The sequence below is a fragment of the Saccostrea echinata genome, unplaced genomic scaffold (genome assembly GCF_033153115.1).
Source record: "Saccostrea echinata isolate AGI-Se365-2 ecotype Australia unplaced genomic scaffold, CSIRO_AGI_Sech_v1 ptg000005l, whole genome shotgun sequence".
NCBI classification, from domain to species: Eukaryota; Metazoa; Mollusca; class Bivalvia; order Ostreida; family Ostreidae; genus Saccostrea; species Saccostrea echinata.
Genome location: NW_026889754.1, coordinates 1135689 through 1156403, shown reverse-complemented (window position 1 = coordinate 1156403; position 20715 = coordinate 1135689). Strand labels below are relative to the sequence as shown.

The following is a 20715-nucleotide window of genomic DNA, read 5'->3' as shown; positions in this document are numbered from 1 at the left end:
GAGCGTCTGCTCTAGAGTTGCAGAGTAAGGAGTTGATCCTTACATCGCGAGTTCGAATCCCACTGTGGGATGTGGAGACCGGTCCTTCAGATGAGACCGTATAAACCGAGGTCCCGTGTCGCAGTAGGTGCTGGCACGAAAAATACCCCTCACTGCTCAATGGCCTTAAGTGCCGAGTATAAGTCAAAATTTGTAGCTCTCCACCGGCAAGTGGTGGCGTGTCCATTTGAGTGCAAAATTCTCGAGAGTGACGTTAAACAACAAACCAAAAAACAAAAACAGCATTTAAATGGGGACGATCCACTCGTTCGGGACGAATCTATCCGTTGCCGAGCAAAGTTTGTAATGCGGTTACTATTCGTAGTAAAATTATGTACTCTGAAAATGCTTTGTTTCAGTAGAGATGCAGGAAAAAACAGAAAGCCAAAAACCCCGAAAAGGATTAATTCACGTAATTTACACGTGAAAATGTAGTCAATGTAGCCTCGTTTATATTGTCGTAATGGTCGACGAATTACCTGACAAATCCCTCCAGATTAGGTCTAATAGGATAGGCTATGCAGACGTCTGGCAAGATAGAGGTCAGGAGATCAATGTTATTCTAGATAGTTCGTACTAGGATGAGTTGGGATGTTGTACCACACCCCTCCCCTCCTTGTAAAGCCAAGGGTATCCATTGGCAAATTTTATCAACATCAGTAATTATATATGCAAAATCCACCCCCATTGACAATTCTGGCAATGGCGGGGCTTCCCTGTAATAGTGAAGGGTTTATCAATGGTCATACCATTCGCCAAAAGCCGCTGTTGGTGCTGACTGAACACTTCCTGCTGTTAAATACTCAAGCCCTTCAGTAGGGCACCAACAGCCTGCCAGTGCAGGAAACATGCTACTTGGTTTAATGGCTTCAGCTTAAACTGAAGGACTTCGTATTAAATTCTCCCACTAAACTTTCATGAAGGCTCGACGATGCAAACTGGCGCAAACACTCCAAGCTGTCCAGCCCGAGCCATCTTCGTTAGCCAAGGGTTTCTGATACGGTACTCTCCTCATAAGCCCTTGGCATACGGTGTTAAAAAAGTTGGGATTTTTTCTCAAGTTGTGATTGGAGTTGATCGACATCGTTCGACCAATCAGCAATTGTTTTGTGTAAATGACGATATTTGCGTTCGGGATATATCTTGACTCTTTAATATCGGAAATGAAAAACGCAAGTAAACAACGATCCGTAAGATAACATGCCATTCTATGAATAGCTATATGGTGTCATCCTTTATCTTAAGCAACGTGCAAAATATGTGATTAAGAAGTACTGAAGATGTAGATTTGCATTTTAACATGTTTAAATAACAAATTCATATATCTCGATACCTTCTTGTTAATTATTCTTTAAAAATATTATTTTTTTTTTAAATTCGTATTTTACGTCGCGGGTTCGAATCCCACTGTGGGACGTGGAGACCGGTCCTTCGGATGAGACCGTATAAACCGAGGTTCCGTGTCGCAGTAGGTGTTGGCACGAAAAAGATCCCTCAGTGCTCAATGGCCGTAAGTGCCGAGCATAGGACAAAATTTGCAGCTCTCCACCGGCATGTGGTGGCGTCTCCATATGAGTGAAAAATTCTCGAGAGGGACGTTAAACAACAAACAAACAAATACGCATTTTATTTCTGTCAATGACGCAATCTGTGCGTACCTGGTAAGAATCGTGATCATCCCGTCTTTTGTCAGCACAGTATGCCAAGGGTTTATGAGGAGAGTAGCGTATCAGAAACCCTTGGCTAGCGAAGATGAGCCTAAGCCACTCTCTTAATAAGTGAAGGGACCCTTTAAAGTGCTGTCACCACTCATGGAGGTTCTCGTCATCAAACGACCTCTTTTGACCCTTGTGGGAAAGGGTGTCCTTGACTGCCAGACTAAGGCTTGATCCCTCATCAAACGACCTCTTTTGACCCTTGTGGGAAAGGGTGTCCTTGACTGCCAGACTAAGGCTTGATCCCTCTAATCAGCGGCAGTCCCAGCATGCAAGTGTCCCAACTCAAAACCATGACAAATGAGTGCGCAAAACATGTTTCACGTGTCCATTGAGCTTGGTATCACAGAGAGGGCAGCTTTACTTCCCGGCTCATGGACCAATACTACCAAAGCCTAAAGCCTAAAGTACTACTGTCATGGTATCGTCTTTGGAAGACGCTGTAGGCGACTGTCCCTCTCTGTTCGCCTCCTGTGTATCTCCTGAGATGTTAGTGTCAGACATTACCTCATCCAGGGTTATCCATTCTTCTGACTGGCTCCCAGATGAAGGGTCATAGCCAGGGACAAAGATCTTCTTCCATTATTCTAGCAGTCTACAGATATAATCGCTCATGCAAATAACCATATTTTAACCACTGGCTATTCCAGAAAAAAAGAAAATACAAACAGAGGTATGTATGTACATAGGTCTATGTACAAAATAATCACTCTACACAAGGTTTTTGTACTTGGATTGAGGATTATTACTCCTTCCATGTCTGGTCTGTACGGCAACCTTGGGTAACACAAGGGGCTCGTTATCATCTAAAGTTCCGGTGTGGTCATGACATTCTATTGGCTCAGTAAGATCCTCGTCTTAATCATGTCCCTTGGTTTGCTGGACCATACTAAAATTTGGATCCTTGGAAATCATGCTAGATGTACTATCCTGGAAATGCTGATGACGCAGCCTTCGTAACCACATGGAGATATCTCGGTCCTTGCACAGTTTCAACCTAACATGGTGCAGCACATGCTCTTTTTTCTGATCCCCGAGGGTGTAATGTGGAGCATCACTCGAGACTACCAGTTAGGGGCCAGTCCATGGAGGTCTAAGTTTGGATGATTGACAAATTTTTGTTGTTGAATCCAACTTGTACACAATATCCCCAGGGCTATAGTGGTTCTCACACAGTCTAAGGTCATAGTCCCTTTCCTGACGAAGTTGTGCCATTTGTATATTTTGACGTGCATGATGGTGAGCCTTAGAGATACGATTGGCAAGATCAATGCACCAATCACTTGGCTCCTGGCACCAATGGTCCTATCAGAGGCATCTGTGTCCAAGATGAAGAGTCCCTCAGGGTCAGGGTATGACAAAAGAGTCATCTTAGTTTTCGCAAATGTCTCCTGGTGCACAGAGGTCCAAATCCATTTTTCCTTCACATTTGCCAAGACATACAAAACTGTATAGATAGCAGCGTAGAGCTGGATGTGATCCCTATGATAATTTAGAAATCCCAAGAGAGTAGCTCGGTGGGATTACTAGGTGTAGGCCAGTTCCTAACAGCTTCTGTCTTTGATGGTGAGATTTATATGCCCCTGCTACATGACTGTGACTATCACATATATCAGATTAGCTTCACGGTCCTGTGGTGTCTGTACCCATTTTTACCCATATATCATCGCTTTTGCAAACGTCACGTGATGTCTACAGGTGTAAAGCTTAAGAAACTCGACGGAGCAGACAATGTGTACATTTGGCTGGCAATTTTTTAGAATTGGCAAAAATTCCAAAATGAAAGAGATGTAAAGGCTTTATTGGCTGTCAGTTATTACTTTGCAGGACAGGCCGTCACCTGGCTTCACACATTGTCGACGGCCGAAAAAACCAACATGCAACTGTTTAAAAACTTCCTGAGAGGTTTGCACCAAGTGAGGCCACATTTTTAGTTAGGGGAATTAAACGGGAATTTAGTGAAACCATTGACATGTACCTAGCTAGAGCTGAAAAATGGTTTTCGGACATGATTCACCAGAACTACAACGTTCAGTTTAGTGAGAATGGACTCGATACCAATATTAAGAGCCGGATAATTGGCAAACAGCCAAAACATTCGAAGCACAGAGAAGCAAGAGCAAAAGCCGAACTGGATTGCGTTGAAAGTAGTTTAGTCTCAGAACCTGCTCTAAAAGCATCCGCCTCTGAATTCAGAAATTCCTCCAGAGAAGAACTGTACTCCTTGTCAATGTTTTATAACCAGAGCAATGCATCTTATCGAGGACCAAACCCTTTCAACCGAAACAAAACACAAAAAATGCAGACAACAACAACAATGGAAGCAGAACCGACCGCAACACTGGCAGCAGTCCCCTCAACGACCCTGGCAGCAACCTCCACAGCAACAGTGGCAGCAGCCTCCATAGAAACTCTGGCAGCAACCTTCATTTATACTTTCTTTTCCTTTCAACTGGCCATCCATAACCCCCCCCCCCCCCCAAAAAAAAAACCATATTTTTGTTTAATTAATTTCATGAATAGGTAGAGCAGGGTGACCCTCGCAGTCTTTGTGGTGTAGGGTATGATGTTATCCTGTAGTTAATACAGTCGTATCTGTACCGACATCATGTTGTGTTGGATAGTTATTTTATTACAAGTCCAGCTCTTTGTGATACACTTTTGGAATCAGAAATCTACATACTGGTACTGAAAGAGTTTGCAGGAAGGGCATGCCATATTCACTGCGCGGGCAGAAATTAAAACGAGGCGAGTCGGTAGTTAAACAGAGTGGTCCCATTATGACATGTTAGGGAGATCGGGAAACAGTGACATTTATTCCCACGCTTTCAAAACCCAAATAATTCATATTTCCTCGAATCCAAAATACTTAAACAGATTCAAAATTTGCAATAACGTGTCATAAAGTGGTGAAAAATTGTACATATTTATGTGAAGTGTAGCAAAAAGGTTGAATTTTGAATATCATAGATTTTTTAAATTTTTTTTAATAATTTATAAATTTGATATCTGCATGATTTACAACCAACATATGTACTAAAATGTATTATCAATCAAGGTATCCGTTTTATGTTTCATTTTTCATTAAAAGGTCATTACCCGAGACGTAATGCTACGTTCCAACAAATATTACTTTTCCCTCCTCTCTCTCTTTCCAGGGTTTTATGGATATGCTGAAGTATGAGGGTTAATATTGTTGTGGTGTTTAATAGAATACATTATAAATTGCACGCGCATCCTTAATATTTTTTTCGAATGCGTTGAACCTAAATAAAACAATTTTAAGGTTTTCCAACCCTAATAAGACGTCATTCTCTATCCTTAAATATCCATCACGTATATAATACTTTGATATTAATTCAAAGCATTTTACAGTAGAAAAGGATATACCAGGAGAAAGTTTCAAAATTGTAATTACCTAAGCAGTAATTAATTAACAGAAATTGTATTGAAGTCTATTGAGACAAGCAATTTTTTTAAAATAAAAATTCAAATAATATCAATAAATACTGTGGTGGAAAGATGCATTAAAGCATTAGAAATAGAATGACAATCGAAAACAATTTTTTTACCGTATAGACTTTTAAAACTTGATTTTTATGACTTAAAAAAAGAGGGAGATTACTCTTTAACAAAGGTTAAGGTAATAAATTAGGACACGTTCCATTCTTACATATCAATAGTAATAAATGGGAATTATGTCTAAATATACTGAGTATTCCACCCCTACACATATGTTATCTATTCAAATTCATTGAATCTGAGGCTATTAGGGATGGATTATCTTAACACCATGTTATTATTTTTTTCTTTTCTTCAGCTGATAAAAAAAAACCCTCACTGAAATTCATATTTAGACCTTCACCATCAAAAACAGTCACAGTAAACAAGATTGTTTATACCTTCACTGTAATTTTACGGTTGTGTATGGAGGAGGAGAAAACCTACAAGAAACTTGTAAAATATTGTAGACTTTAAGATTTTTATTTACAAATAAATGCATGTTTAATAAATTCTTAGTCATAAATACATTTATTTTCATACGTGATATTCCCGACATTACAATACTTGAATCAGAATTCCACGGCTAATACAGACACTGCAGGGCTGATAAGGATTTAGATTACAACTCTTAACAAGAGGCCCAGGGGCCACATTGCTCAATGAGCACTGTGGCTAAGAAAAAAGCAAAAATCAGTTTAATATTGAAAAGCTTCGAAAAGGGGATGTCTGATTTGAAAAAAAAAATGAATATACACGAACTAAGGATGCTAACATATTTTTTTTTTACTGTGACTTTTTTCCTAAAAGTTTAAACTTTCTTTAGGGTCCTACCCTACCCCTGGGGTCATGATTTGAACAAATTTGAATCTACACTACCTAAGGATGCTTCCATATAAATATGACCAACCATGGCTTTGCTTTTCTTGAGAAGAAGATGTTTAAAGATTTTCCCTATATATTCCTATGTTAAACTTTGATCGTGAAATATGTGGACATAACGAACAGTATTCGAGCTCAAAACTCAATTAAACATTACAAAATATGAGCAGAGCAAAAACGTACCTCTAAGACATTAGATGTGGGATCAGGTGTCCCTATTTTGAACTTGGATCGTCCATTGTGGCCCCACCCTACCCCCGGGGGTCATGATTTGAACAAACTTGCATGTACAAAACCTGAGGATACTTTCACACAAATATGACCAATCATTGCTTTGCTGTTCTCTAGAAGATTTTTAAATATTTTCCCTATATATTCCTGTGTAAATCTTTGATCGTCCATTGTAGCCCCACTCTACCCCAGGAGATGTGAATTTATTTTCTTCCTTTATTTATTTTTATCCTTTAATTCAGTTTCAAGTTGTTATGTGATATTCGGGTGACTTGAGGTCCACACCTCTTGTCCTTCCTTTGTTTTTCTAGCTGATGTGTCATTATAAACTTCAGCCTGGTTTTTATTTTAAAAGTAAGCAATGTATAATTGTGATTTCAGGTACAGGCAGTCTATAAAAGAGAACTTACAGAACAACAAAAAACTGCTTAGGCAGCATAGTGGAAACTTATCCTAGACTCCACCATGTCTATACTGAACACTGCAACTCTTAAATGATTTACACAAAGACAACGATTTTAATTCTAATTTATCTTGCATGAAGGAGGCAGAAATATGCCATCATAAAAAGGTGGAATACACATACATGTAAATCACGATCTCTGCCAAAGCCATGTTTACATTTTACCCTCGCTAAAATTGTTCGGAGCGTAGGGATATTTCATATCTTATTCCCACTCAGGAACATGTATTTAGTATTTGTAAAACACTACTTATTGCTTGAAAATCACATTAAATACATTTTCGTTCTTGTTTTGTAACCGAAATTCTGATTTCAAGGCATTTATAAACAGAGGACTATATTTCTTAGTGAACTTAACGTTTTAATATTTCCAATCAGTCTTGCAAGTGCAATTGTTTACATATTAGCAACCTATCTCTGATTTGATCCTTGCTGTCTAAGGTATTACGTGTTAACATCAAGACTAGTGAATTGTCCCGAAGAGTGAAGATAAATCAGAAATTAGAGGTAGGTGCCATTGAAGCTGGTCAGCCAAAATCTTCTGAATTGATGTCAGCCTCGGCTGCCTCAAAATCACATTCCTTCTTGTCCTTTTACGCAAGTCTAGCTCGCAATTTATTGTGGATTTAAGTAGAGATCTTTAGAAAACCTTCTCTTTCCATCTTGCATCAGTGACTCATTTCCTCAGAAACTTTTATTGGATCTTCTTTTCTTCCTGTTCTTTTTCCTCCGTCGTATTTTTCATGTAAAAGCAACCTCTGGTCTTCCGTGAAATTTTTTTTTTGGTTTCTTTACCTTCAATCCCCATCAAAATTGAAACTTTGCTAGATCTTTCTGGCTTTGTAAAAGAAGAGGGCATGTCATTACTGCCTTTTAATTTCAGGGCGTATCTAACTGAACAGGAAAATTTTTCTGCGTCACCTTTCTTTTCTTAGTTGAAGGCTCCTGTGTGTCCTCATTACGTTCATTGTCTTCATCTGTTCAAATGAAAACAGAAAAATGCCATCAGTTTTATTGTCAGTTTGATATTTTTAAGTCTGAAATCTTAAGATTTTGCTATAAAAGATATAAATTTCAATATTTTAAGCCTCTAGAGGACAAAAAATGAGATGTATAAAATGACTTTCTAAGATTCTTAATAATTATAATTAATTGAACAAATTGGCTACTTACAAAGTTATCATTGTCATCATTACATATTAACTTCTACTCTGTACGTGGTTTTATCCCAATCTCTTAGACCCCGGCCGAGGGGTGGAGTGGGGCTGGAGAAGGGATCGGAACAACAAAATTCACAAGTTTCGTATCCATTCAACCATTGATGCTATCTGCCAAACTCAGTTGAAATTGATTCCGTAGTTCAAGAGAAGAAGCTAGAAATGTTCAAAAGTTGACACCCGATGAACAAGTTACACGGCCAGGGAAAAAATCAGAAAGCAAAAGGTCACCTGAGTGACTCAAGTGCTTTTAAAACCCAGTTGTTTTTTTTTTTTACAAACATCATCCAGGTACCTTCTGTAAGTCCTGAATACATTGCAGAGATACATGTATTTGCTTCAGACCAGTCTTCATTGGTAAAAAAAACTGCATGACAGGAATATTCTCTGTAACAATGTCTTTACATGGGATTAGCTTTCCTAAAATTGGAATGAGTGTTTTTTTAGCAACTACACTAATATTTTAAAATAGTTGATAATATATCACGTGTACCTTGGCTGATAAAGGAGGAAAGCTGTTATCCTGAAAATCTTCTGAATCATGAGGATTGATTGATATAGGAGTAGATTCAATATTGTCATCAGGCAAACTAGTTAAATTACATGTAGCTAGTAAAGCGTTTCTGCAGTTTGGCCAAATTGCTAGAAAAGAAAAATAATTATGACAATTAATTTATAAATAATAAAATGTTATTACATCATGTTTTATTACAAACAAACATGTTTTATGGATACTACATGCATGTGGAATATAACTTTGTTCTTGACATGTAAAGTGTATGTCATCAGAATGATCTTATATGTACTGGTCAACAACATAAACCTAAAAAAAATCATAAGTGTATGCATGATTGATATGCCTGTAATAGCTGAAAAAACAATGGTCAGTACATGGATAATTATATTAGGAGACTGAATTGGCATGGAAAAGTCAATGACAATAAGCTAAGAAGAAAGTGTACGTAGGGCAGTCAGATTTAGATAGACTTCTTTACCTAGTTCAGAAGACACTGGCTTGCAGTGTAATAACAAAGGTCTCCAATAAACTTTTTTCAAATAGTATGACAGAAAAGTGAGAAAACTTTTTCTTCGCTTTATTAGCTGTAAATCTTTACGTCTGTACCAGGGCTCAAAATAATTGATGACCCACTGGTCAGGGGCCAGTGAATTTTTAATCTGGGCTAGTACATTATAGAGGGCATGACTTCCCTTTGGGTCAATGTTTTTTTATGCATTCACGGTCGGGCTAAACAAAACAAACCCTATGCTTTGGGACAATGCAGTTATGCATATCATTTGCTTCAAATAAATTATGACTTTTATAAAAAAAATCAGATATTCAAAGTTTATATGTATGTTAATTTAGTTTGAAGGGAATTTTTATAAATATTGTAACTAGTTTATTACAGTGACATGTTGTATGAACAACAATCCAATGGGCACCAGGTCTCAGTGGTATGTCACCATGCATTTGACAAAATGCAATTAATATATAATAATAATATTATGCACATGTCACAAAAGGGTTGTACAATGTACAATCAAATTATAATTTAAAACTTAAAAAACATTTAATACACAATTTGAGTACAAAATTAATATAAATAGTTCAACCTATTATAAAATTTAATACTTAATATTTCATCTCTTCAAATGAACTTTATAATTTAATGGCACATTTTTAACTTGACCAAAGAGTATTAAGAACTGAACCAATATCATGAAAAAGAAGTTACAAAATCTTTCACTAAGTTCTTCATTTAAATACTGCATAGTGGCCAATCTCAAAAAGTAAAAAAAAAAGATTCCCACTTGGAATGTGGCACAAGTTTACACTGTTACAGTATAGTTCATTTTCATGTAATCCGTACATCCAAGTTTTCTTGGTTCTGCATGTCCTTATTATTCTATATTGTATTATATAGTCATTTATATGTGACATTGGAATGGATTATTAATCAAAAATTACTTACGTGTTCCAATGGGGACTACCACTCCACAACCTTTCTGTATTTCTAGGACTTTTTGAAAGGTTAAAATTATGTCGGCCTTCACCCCATACCACCCTGATTTCTTCTGATTTTCGTAATACTTCTGGCAATCCACACTGCTTAGATCTTATTCTTAACTTATTTGATGCAAGATTTCATTTCGATGATTATGACAGATAAGAATTTTTTTGGTGAAAGCTGTTGGCAAACCTCCGGCCTCCGTTAGCAGAATATTCTGTTTTTCATCAATCTCTGATTCTATTGAGGTACAGTTTTGTGAACAAGATCTTTCAATACAAGATAAAAAATTGCAGACTTTATCGTCTGCCATTTTGTTTATATTTTACTCGTTTTGTATTCTTCAACCCTTAAGAGCTCCAACAAGGGAAATAACTCGGATGGTGAAAAAGGAACATTTAGACCAACCTTATGGTGTAATAAAATGTTTATTTTTGATTTACCTATAAATGTTTTAAGACATAAGCAAAATAACATATTTTAAATATAAATCTCCCTAATACGACTTTCATATTACCTGGCAAAGTCTTCAAATACTAAAATCCTGACAAGGAAGGTAAAGAGGACTAATAACTAACTTACTAAGCATTAGAAAATTTGAAAGTGTAGAAACTTTATGACATATACTGTTTTTTGCAATGTTTTAAATGTCATGAACATATTAAAAAAAAATATGCATGAATAAAGAGCTTTGCCTAGTATTTTTTTTCTTATATCATGCCTAAAATAGCAATATTTGGGTATTTTACACCTACTAACCCTGTTTCCATGGCAACAAGGTAAACTACCATTGCTTTCTTTCATAAAGTTGACCATTTCATTTATGGATGTTTCATTATGTTTCCTCGGGAAGTTTTCACTTAAGTTTCATCTTTCCTGGTCCAGTGGTCCTTGAGAAGATTTTTTTTTTATCAGATTCGTCCTGTATACATGTGTTTCAATGTAAAACTTTCTTTTCCCTATTGTGGCCCCAACCTACCTCCTGGGGCTATGATTTTAACACTACCTCAGGAGGCTTCCTTACATGCATCAGTTTCAGCTTTTGTGGTCCAGTAGTTCTTGAGTTTTTTTATGGCCCATACGTATTTGTGTCCTTTCTAAATTATTTCCCCTTGGAAGGGGGCTTGGTTTCTCAGTTTAATAAATTTGAATCCCACTCAAATATGGATGCAACGTGCCATCTTTTGTAAAAATGGACCTGTGATTCTTTAGAAGCTGGAAATATGAAAAGCTTAGAAACACACGGCGGACACTTAAGTGAGCTATAGAGCTTTGGAAGAAAAAATCAGCAGCTAGCTAGAGAAATGCCAAAGGATTTTGGATGTCAACAGAAAGAGCCCTAATATATCTTTCATGCAGACAGAATGCCTGATAATGGTGATATGATGTTGCCTCTCACGACGATGAAAAGTGATCTTTATGATCTATATGTTGACGACAAAAATATCATCAACCAGTAATATCCATTAAGTATGCATACACTGTAGAAAGGTCAGAATTCTTTGCAATTTGGAAAACAGACTTTCCAAAACTAAAGATTAAGCAGTTATCATTTCAAAGTTATTACGAGGATTGTTTGGAAAGTTCGTGGACTAGCGCCATAAAATTAAAATTGCTTAAGATACATCAGTGAATTTTTTAATGTTTAATTAGTATCATCTTTTTGATTTATATAATAAATAATACATCACTAGTTTTATTTTTTAAGAAATTGTTGATGTTTTTGAAAGCAATGGTATGTCCAGGCGGCGCAACCTCGAAATTACGTTTTTTCTACCTAAGTGTAACTGAGAAAAAAACTTTTTTTGATATGAGCATTCGTCATTCAAAAATCCCGTTAATTCACTCATGTGGTATGACACAATTGTACCGTAAAATTTACAATTTTTACCCAATTCTGCAAGTTCTATGAAATTTTATCGTAAATTTTATATGAAATGTCCGAACAATTATGGGGTTGTAATGACGTCAGAAAGGGGGTGGGTTCCTTTTTCCAACATTCTATAAAGTTTCACTCTCTGGAAAAACTGGCATAGACCTAGGAAATACTTAAATGGGCTACTAAAAAACAAAATGCATTTAGAGTACTTGTTTTTAAACGAAGAAAAAGATAAGAGACGAGAGATGTAAAAGTTAATGTCGAGTTTTAGTAAGAGTGTTCAAAGTTTGTCACGTCGAAAAGTGATGTTGATCATGTGTGATAGATGTTAAACTCCGACAAGCAAATATGCTGTTATAATCAAGTGAGGATCTTTTAGATCTATTTACAATATTATATGCATTGAAATCAGTTGTTTATGACATTGTAAAATCATATAAACAAGACGGGTTTAAACCTTTATTTAACTCCAAGGAAGCTCATCAAGATAAGTGTATGAGTTAGAGAATGCGGACATTGAAAAACAATGACGTCATGAAACTAAATGGCGACAGCGCAGGGTGATCATATAAGTCTTTTTTATTTTATGATAATTTGGTAAATATTTTCTTTAACTTTTGTTGTTTTATGTTCATTAAAAATTTTATAAGCATAGACTACATAGTCTTAATTTTACCGCATCAGTCCACGAACTTTTCGAACAACCCTCGTACAATATTGCAATAAACGTTATTATAAAGTATTTCTTTAAAAAAAAAATACCTTTAAAAAAAAAAAAAGCATATGCATCTTTTATTCAGACATTCATTTTGTAGATGTAGGACTTGTGTGCACATTGAACGAGACCAGAAGAAAAGGCGGGATCCTGCTAAAAGAGAAAAACTAAAAGAAATAATGTCTATCCATAATCAAAACATCCTTAACGAGTCAATTCTGCACTCAAACACCTCCAGTCAGATCTCTTAATGATTAATAATACATCAGAGTTGGAAGATATTTGCAAATTCCAGAACAGAAGTCGTATATATCAAAGAACAATTAAAAAAGACTGATAACAATAAAAGAAGGCCCTTACTGAAAAGAAAACCCCGTAGTCTACCGATAAAGCTAAAAAAAAACATTTGTGGAGGATGAGTATATTATTGTTTTAGATGGAACATTTGTCACCTCATCTGGTGATAAAGATAAAATAAAACATGGTCTCGCGATAACCTTTTGAAGTCTCACGAACAACCCATTACGATTTACGTAATTATTATGGTATTGTTATACCCCAATGCAGAACAAACTTATTTAAGAAACTCATTCTCTCCATCAACAATATCATCATGGAATGCCTTGCCTACTGAGATTAGAAACCTTGATACTGTAAATGTTTATTTCTTTTTAAAGACTCCTTACAGGTATATCATCTTAACGGCTGCATTCTACAAGGAGTTGGCAATTTGTACAAGGAGTTGGTAATTTCAGTCATGACGACCAAATTAAGGCTTGCTAGGCATACTCCCTACACCAACATGCAACAGGAACAGACAATTACAGAAATCAAAGCTTAGCTTCATTATATTATTAATTACAACCAAAACTTATTAAATCTTATAATTTAATATGAAGAAGAAAGATATCAAACTAGAGGTAAGCATATACTTAAGATGTTTAAGCTGAAGGCAAAGGACAGTGGATTAGATAATTGTTATCATTATCTGAGTTCTCAATAAAAGGTGAAGATAGCGAACAGTGATCCATCTCAAGAAATCTATGAAGATCTGAGAGTAAAATTCAATCTTTCATTGATGTGCTTTGCAGACAGATTATGTTACAGGCGGAGGAAATTGAATTTTTTTCACTGCTGGCAGAAAAATTCTAAAAGGTATCTATAGTTTCTACTAACAGTTATATGTTTACAGCATGAAGAAATATTTGAAATTCTTGCAGTTAGTTGAGCAAAATGCAGAAATAGATATCAGATATACAGACTTCTGTTGTACTTTGACCGTTCACGGTAGCTCAGTCGGTAGAGCGCTCGCTCCGTGATCGGGAGGTCGTGAGTTCGAATCTCGGCCGCGACAGACCTAAGTCGATAAAAAATAGGTAGCAACTGTTCCTTCGCCATGCGCTCGGCACTTTGAAGTGAAAGTTGCGGGTCTTTCGGATGAGACCTTAAAAACCGAGGCCCCGTGTCACGGCAGGCGTTGGCACGATAAAGATCCCTCACGGTTCAATGGCCCTGAGTGCCGAGTAAAGGTCAAAATTTGAAGCCCTTCACCGGTATATGGTGACGTCTCTATATGAGTAAAAAATTCTCGAATGGGACGTAAAACAATATACAATCAATCAATCAATCTGTTGTACTTTGTTACATATATTGCACTACGGCTGCTCATTAACAAATATTTTCTCTTCACATGTTGCAGAATTATTTTTTTTACTGAAATATATTGTACTAGATTATTACCTACATGTATTATACTTTGGGTGATTTGTTTCCAATTACATCAATGATAAAAGAATCAGATCTCTTTCCTTGAAATAGATAACGACTCATTTCAACCAGAATCCCAAACAGCAACTGCCGAAGGAGAAATAATGAACATATCAATTTAAAAAAAAAACATTCAAGGCCTGTTCTGTAATAAGAAAATGCAAAACACTGACACAAAGTCGCAATTCCTAAAATGCTAACGATGCAACATGAAAGTCAAGTTTTATCAATAGACACTTAGCTGACTTCCACACTCTGAGGGCACCATAAACTTAAACTCCCACAAAGCCATATATACAATTTAACTCCCACAAAGGGCACCATATAATTGAACTTCCACAAAGGGCACCATATAACTGTACTCCCACAAAGGGCACCATATAATTGAACTCATTCCCAGCTTGTTTTGAAAAGTAATTAAATATTCATCATACATGTAATGAATATTGGATTACAACAAATGCATTATAAACATTGCATATACTGTCCAATTTTATTTACATAATTTGACAGTCATTAAAAGGAAACCAACAAAATGAGTTCACTTTAAAAAATGCTATGGTTTTTAGATAATGCCCTCTAAATGACGTTCTATCTGTGTAATGATAATGTCTAGACATTGCACAAAGTTCCTTGAGATAACAGTGCCTGGCTCGGTAATAACTTCTGGATTTTCATCAGACGTAAACCTTTTGTATATGTTAAGGATTCTGGTCTGAGTTTAGCAGCAGTAACCTAAGACTAGGATTGAAAATTACATTTTCAAAATGAGGGTAACTAGCTCTTTTGATATTCCATTTTTAGAAACTGTAGGTTTTTGCAATGCAAAAGTTTGATGTAAATTTGATACATTGCAATTTCATAAGTGTAAGATTTTTTGGGGGGAATATTTTATTGCTAAAAAATCGTACTTTTTCAAATATTTTTAGAGACATATATCAAAGAAATTGGCCAAGAGATGTGTTTGTGCTGTTGCAACAAAGCGGATGTGCTGTTCAGGATAAACCACCCGAGATTTCATGATTGTACGTTTAATTGCTTTTATGTCCAGTTAGTCATGAATATGTCAAAAAACAACTTGTCCACCTCGTAGTTTGTGATTGCGTTTATATATATTTAAAACTAGTTCAATGTTTTTGCCATTGTATCGCTACTTCTGAAACATTGGTCTTTACTTGGGTTTTTCACTTTATACTGCTATTTTAACTGACGTTTCCGTAGCAAAGATGACATCTTTAAAAATAAAACTCCAAAGATTACAATTGTTGTTTCTGAACCCATCGGAACAACAAAATTACATTGTACATTATAAATCTTGGTCATCAACTTTTCTGCTTGTTAGTTTTTGGGGGGATTTTTTGTGTTTTTGTTTCCCCCCCCCCCTTAATTTTACTTTCATCACTAGTTAATTGTCTCGACACATTTTACTGCTACATTAAAAGATGGAGATTAATTTGCATTCTTCACAGACTTCTTTCTCAAGCTGGCAATTTTATTTATCCGAGATAAATCTTCTTAAAAATCTGCAGATTATGCCTGCAATTTGGATAATATGATGTCTAAGGTTAACCCATTCCTAAAAGAAACAAGATGTGTTTGTGATACACTGATGCCCCCGTATGGCAGCTAATGGCAAAGGTTAAAGTTTCTCAAATGCTGGCAATTTTATTTATCCGAGATAAATCTTCTTAAAAATTTGCAGATTATGCCTGCAATGTGGATAATATGATGTCTAAGGTTAATCCATATCTAAAAGAAACAAGATGTGTTTGTGAAACACTGATGCCCCCGTATGGCAGCTAATGGCAAAGGTTAAAGTTTCTCAAATGCAAGTCAAAATCCAGACCAAAAGATAAAAAATGTTAAATTTGAAAGCCCTAGCTGCAACTGTTCAAACGTTAAGGCGAAGGTTAAAGTTTAATAAAAGTAAGTAAAACATCAAGGTCAAGGTCAAAGTTGTTGGTATCCAAAGGAAAGTCTTGTCACAAGGATTATATATGTGAAGTATGAAAGCCCTAGCACCAACCATTCAAAAATTATGGCCAAGGTTAAAGTTTTTCAAAAGTAGGTCAAACTCCTATGTCAAGGTCAAAGGGTCAAAGTGGTTGGTATTCAAAGGAAGGTGATGTCACAAGGATTACATATGTGAAGTATGAAAGCCCTAGCATCAACCATTCAAAAGTTATGCCCAAGGTTAAAGTTTTTCAAAAGTAGGTCAAACTCCTAGGTCAAGGTCAAAATGGTTTGTATCCAAAGGAAGGTCTTGTCACAAGGATTACATATGTGAAGTACGAAAGCCCCATCTCTAACCGTTCAGAAGTTATGGCCAAGGTTAAAGTTTTTCAAAAGTAGGTCAAACTCCTAGGTCAAGGTCAAAGAGGTTGATATCCAGAGGAAGGTCTTGTCACAAGGAATACACATGTGAAGTTTGAAACCCCAAGCACCAACTGTTCAAAAGTTATAACCAAGGTTAAAGTTTATCAAAAGTAGGTAAAACTCCAAGGTCAGGTCAAAGTTGTTGGTATCCAAAGGAAGGCCTTGTCACAAAAAGTACACATGTGAAGTTTGAAACCCCAAGCACCAACTGTTCAGAAGTTATGGCCAAGGTTAAAGTCTCATGAAATTTTGCAAAAGTGGGTCAAACTCCAAGGTCAAGGTCAAAAATGATGGTACCAAAAGAAAGGTCTTGTCACAAGGAATACACATGTGAAATATAAAAGTCATAGCTCCAACCAATCAAAAGTTATGGGCAAGGTAAAAGTTGACAACAGACAGACAGACAAACAGATAAACAGACAGACAGGACAAAAACAATATACCCCCGGGATCTTTCGACCCAGGGGCATAAAAACATGATTGTCCATTAAAGTAATACTAGCTGTAACTGAAGGTACATTTTGAATGGGAACTTTCAGCATTACTTAACACCTACTGATAAAACTAAGATAATTATGAAGTTATGATAAGAAATTCCGCACAATAAACAAAGTATAGGCTGTTTAATTGCATACATGCTCTGCGCTGTCTTTCCAACTGCCATTGTTTAATTATCTCTCGGGACACTGTAACGATGATTACCGAACCCGAACGGGATGCTGATAACGAAGTTATACGAAGATGGAGTCAGACGTGAGTATCTGTATTTTTCATTCATTTTAAACAGTTATACCATGTCATGAATGAAATTGACCTTTAAAAAGTGTAATAAGCTAATAACTACATAAATATGCAGCTACAATACAATTGTGACCATAAATTTTCAGAAACTGCGGCTGAAAAGCTCTTTTAACAACTTGAGGCCCCATAGGGTGTAAATTGTTTTACAGTGAAAACGAGTAAGAAACTTCAAAAAAGGTCAAATTAACTTCCAAGGGTAAAATATTCTTAATAAATTATGAATTAAATGACCCTTCTGCCGTTATTGTGCAGAATTCAGATAGATCGAGAAGTGATTATTCACCTGCAAATTCTTCTAATCAGTCCGATGTCAGTGATGATGATTATGTACCAAACTACAGAAGAGGGAGAGGTCGTGGGAGAGTTAGACGGGTTTTGAATGTAATTATTATTAAATACTTTAATATCTAAATTTCCTCTTAACACATATGAATGACATGAATAAAACAGAAATATTTTTGTTAATTTAATAAATTGCATTAATAAGCACCTGCAAATAAGACCTCTTATAGGTTATTTCCACATATTATTTATGTTTTTTCAACATTTTCGCGGACAGATTATTTCCAAATTCTGCTACCCCCCCCCCCTCTTACCTTACAGAATTAAGTGGTCATCGCCTTGTAGAAATGCTTAATGTGGGATTTCACTTTCATAAACTATAGTCCCTTGCAGCTGGGGGTAGAGGTCGTGGTTGTGCCAGGAGAGGAAGGAGAATAGGGGGAAGAGGCTGCCAAGGACCAAATCGACTGGTATTAACTGTCCAAGCAAGGCAGGACAGAGAAGCTCATGTAGAGGGAGAGAGAGTGCACAAGTAAAACACCAATGTATTGATCTGTATGTGTAACTCTTGTGTCAAAATTTTTATAGACTCTCTCAGACTTGTATTGCATCATTAGACACCGACAGCCTCAGAGATGCTCTTAGATTAGTGTGCTCTAAGCAACCATCTTTCATCCTAGATCTCATTCACACAGTTCAAGGTGAAAAACCAGAGCTTCTACAACATCCAAGCGGTACAGTTCTAAGCTGGTGCATTTGCACCCATTGCAGGGAAATGCCCTTGGAAAGAGAAAAAGTTTGCTGAATAAATCCAGTCAGAGTTGTCACTCCAGATTACCTGTAAGTATGATTTCTTATAAACTGCATTAGTTTCTTGCTAAAACCCTGCAGCATACAATTTTGCCTGACATTAAACTCATTTTTTAAAGATTTTCAAATAGTTGTTCTCGATGAACTTGTGTTGGAGGTAGCCATGAGGTACCACAACGATGTGCTGGCTGAACCTAGGGATGAGAATTTTAATAGATCTCGTCGACACACAGCGTACAAGCAGTATATTTGGTGGATACATGGGAGACTAGGTGCCGGAAATCGCAAAGTTACAACCAGTTGTTGCGTGTGGAAAATTAGGAAAATTATCCCGAGCCATCAGGACAATATGTTGGTTTCCTAGAAGGAGTGCTTGAATACTAAGTCAATTTAGAACAAAACACATTAAATCAATAACAACATATTTTTTAATTTTTATTTCATGAAGTATGAAGAATTACGCCAAGAGCGGAAGGGTAAGCAGGTCCGAGTTATGGATAGAGAAGGATATATTTAGTCAACAACATTTCGAAAGTTCAATCTATCTTTCAGAGAAATATGATGAATTTTTAATTACTTATCACAACAAATTCATTGGACAGAGGTCCATGAGCCTCAAATGTCCTTGGGAAAATTGCAGATACGCAAGCACGCGTAAAGCACAGGTGAAACGTCATGGACGTTTTAAACATGAAAGTTATATGAAGCCGTCTTATGCCACGGTAAGGAACATACCTCAACCCAAGAGAGAGTTTAATGCCCCTGGCCCCTGTGTCAACAGCCAGGAATAGATTCCGAGAGGAAGCTGCCAGGAAGAGGAGGGCCTCGGTGCAGTCGGATCAGACACTAACTTTGGAGAAAGAGGTCATTGTATCCAGAGACTAAGAGGTCCAGCCAGTGGACGGAAATAAAGCCATAATTATTACCAGGCCCGTAAGAGGGAGTAAAACCAAAACATAAGTCAAGGAATATAAGGTGTAAAATTAACTATTTGGGCATGTGACTAATGCATTATTTTGGTTCAATGATACAATACTCATGATGTTTTATTTTTTCTAATATTTAAGAAGTTGAAAGATATTTAACTTCTTTCTTTATTTAAAATTCCTGCTATAATTATGTTCCCCAAACGGAGTTTGGGAACATGTTGTTTTTACTCTGTTTCTTATTATTATTATTATTATTAAGTCTTCCGTTCACAACGGAAGACTTATAGTGATTGTATTGTTTCTTTTTATTATTATTATTAGGTCTTCCGTTCACAACGGAAGACCTATAGTGATTGTATTGTTTCTTTTTATTATTATTATTATTATTCCTCCCAAATTTTGTGAGCGCGATTACTCAGAGATGGTTGGATAGATTTTCACAATTTTTCACATGATACTAGGCTGATATATGAAGTTTATATAAAATTCCGCTTTTTGAAAAATTCACTTCCGGTCCGAAGTTACGGCCGAATTTCCAATTTTTAAATGAACTTTTGTCCGGAATTTTTCTCGGAAATGGTTTGAGGTAAAGATGTGAAATTTACAGGAGTATTAGATCATGACATTTTCTTTGTTTCGAAGTTGTTTTCGTGTGTTTCCGGTACTTCCTGTCCGAACCGGAAGTGAACTTGTGTATGGTCAATTTTAAACTTTTTTGTTTCTTAATATTTTTTCAAGATATTTTTATGTATAACAGAGATTAGTCTACAAATACTAAATATATAATTTGTTTTGAAATCAGATTCCACATTTTGTAGATTTTCGGTACCGTCATTTTCCCTATTTACGTAATGGGCAAAGAAAGATAACTCTGACTTGTAAGTGAGAATAGAACTTTCGAGATAAAGGCGGAAATAGTATCGATGACGTTGTCGATGTCTGCATTCTATTTAGACGTTTCATATTCACTCTCTTCTACATGTAAGAGTACGTTGCTTTCCACATTCAGTGTATAAAGTTGCCACTGCAGTGTAAGACTGTACATATTGACAGTTATTGAAGAATGCATATGTATTTACACATGTATATATATCTAAAA

The 20715-nt window shown here is 36.1% G+C and overlaps 1 pseudogene; it reads left to right on the top strand.

Annotated features, from left to right (window-relative positions):
* Positions 1–3762: 3762 nt before the first annotated feature.
* LOC133179846 (uncharacterized) lies at positions 3763–19071 on the top strand (annotated as a pseudogene).
* Positions 19072–20715: the final 1644 nt, after the last annotated feature.